Below are 2,238 nucleotides of genomic sequence, written 5' to 3'. Positions count from 1 at the left end.
GCTGCCTTGAACATTATGCTAGAAAGTGGCCATTCAAGTTGCCCTATATCTGCAGGGTTTATCACAGTAGCTATGCCCTTCAGGTAGAGGGTCTAGAGGCTCAAGATCATAAGTAGATTCAAACCCACCTTTCTTGATGGGAACTTGCTTTTAATGTAGGGTGGGTGGCACTGTTTTCCAATTTTGTGAATAGATACATGATGCAGGCTTTTACGTTGATGTGGACAATTCTGACAGAAAGCTAAGTTGATAAAAAGGTACGTTTTGTACCACATGTATATGTTGGAGAAGGGCAACAGGGCCTTGTGCTCAAGATTGCATGTTGCAAGATGAGTGGACCTTTAAAGCTTTTATGTGTGAAAGTTTTGTACATGTGACATTGCACTAGTGCATTTCTTGTATGGTTGTCCATTCATATGGTGTAGTAAGGCTGTAGTCCGTGCTTGTGGTGTAGTTGATTTATGGTTGGGTTGTGCTTATCTGTGTGTATGTGTGTGTGCTTGTATGTGCGTTTGCGAAAGGATCATCATGGGCAGATCTGTGCAAAGATGCTATGGTAGATGATGCATAACTACATGGAATGAATGGTCGCTTCAACAGATCTACTACTACAACAGCACCACCACCAACAAGAGCCATGTGTTGAGAATAGAAATTGAGGTGACTTTGGGTAGCTGTTGTGAAAAGAGCTGAAGTGGTTTGGTAGGTTGGTAAATGAGTGTGGCATGGCCCATCTTCGATGGGCCAACTTAATCACTGTTATTGTATCTAATTTAAGTCTATCATGCACCACCTTAATGAGGTATTCTTGGATAGTGGCATGACCCATCTCCGACGAGCAAGACGTAAGGGTCAATGATCTGATCTAGCATGCCTTTCTTTTGCCAATGCATTTCCCACTCTGCCATTTTCACTTGCTCCCTATATCGAGTGTAGGCTTGATGGGATGGCCTTGTGCACAGAACCTCCAACAGCACCACGCCAAAAGGGTACACATCTAATTTCTATGTGAGTTGCTACTGTTGGTGGAAATACTCAGGATCAAGATACCCAAAGCTTCCCTTCCTTGTTGTGTTGATATGGTTGTGATCAAGGGGATGGCCCGGTCTTGAAAAGCCCAAAATCTAACACCTTGGCTACAAAATTCTCATCCAACAAGATGTTGGTGGTCTTGACATTGTGATGGATAATTCCATGGGCAGCACCGGTGTGCAGATAGTCAAGGCCCCAAGCATCCCCACTAATGCATATACCTAGCCTCTTTTTCCATGAGAGATGGCAAGCCATCACCATAGAGATGACCCCTCAAGGGGCCATTAGCCATGTGGTCATAGACCAGGATCATTTCAAAGTGATCTTCACAGAAGCCGATGAGAGAGACCAGATGTCGATGCCAAAGCTTTGACAGAACCTCAATTTCTATCTGAAATTTGGTCACCCCCTATTCAAAATTTGGGTTTCCCCCACTTAACAGCAACAGTAGTTGCCTTCCAACGCTCCCTTGTAGACCTTGCTGAGAGCCCCCACTCCCACCACAAAGCGCTCATGAAAATTGTTTGTCATCTCAAGAATTTCAGAGAAAGTAAAGTACCTGCAGGTGTTGGATAGGGCAAAGGAAATGTAGCTGCCGGTTCCACTCTTGCAAGATCTCATTGATAGCGTGCATATAGAGATTATGAGGCTAGCTTTTTTGGTGTTTTCCCAATTCACAAATACAACTCTCGATAAGCCATCTTTCTTGTTTGATCTTTTAATTAAAAATTTATTTATTTAATCATTTTAACTAGTACACTTATTTCAAAGTAAATATTATGTGTATGTGACATTGGAGTTCTCTTTATAATCTTTAATTAATTTTGAATACTATTTTTAGGTGTGAATAATTTAATCTTGCTCATGATCATTGCACTATTCTTGTAATCATTTAAAGAATTGTTATAAATATACTTATAAGATACAAATGAAAATAGGTAGGAAAAGCGCAAACTAGAGAAAATAGAACACTTACTAGATAGCCTAACTAGGAAATCTACTTGATATAGAGAATTTTTCCTATGTTGTGGGAAATTTTCCTATGTTGTGGGAAATTACAACATAGGAAAAATTCTCTATATCAAGTAGATTTCCTAGTTAGGCTATCTAGTAAGTGTTCTATTTTCTCTAGTTTGCACTTTTACTACTTATGTTCATTTGTAACTAGGAAATTATCTTTTTTTTCCTATATAGAGAATGCTTTTA

General features: G+C 39.9%; 1 pseudogene; it reads right to left on the bottom strand.

Annotated features, from left to right (window-relative positions):
* Positions 1 to 794: 794 nt before the first annotated feature.
* On the bottom strand, positions 795 to 1,653 carry LOC147608049 (receptor-like protein kinase THESEUS 1 pseudogene; annotated as a pseudogene).
* Positions 1,654 to 2,238: the final 585 nt, after the last annotated feature.

This window comes from Cibotium barometz, chromosome 54, assembly GCF_041138505.1.
Source record: "Cibotium barometz isolate CiBa-2024 chromosome 54, ASM4113850v1, whole genome shotgun sequence".
Lineage (NCBI taxonomy): Eukaryota > Viridiplantae > Streptophyta > Polypodiopsida > Cyatheales > Cibotiaceae > Cibotium > Cibotium barometz.
This window is presented reverse-complemented; position numbering and strand designations above follow the sequence as displayed.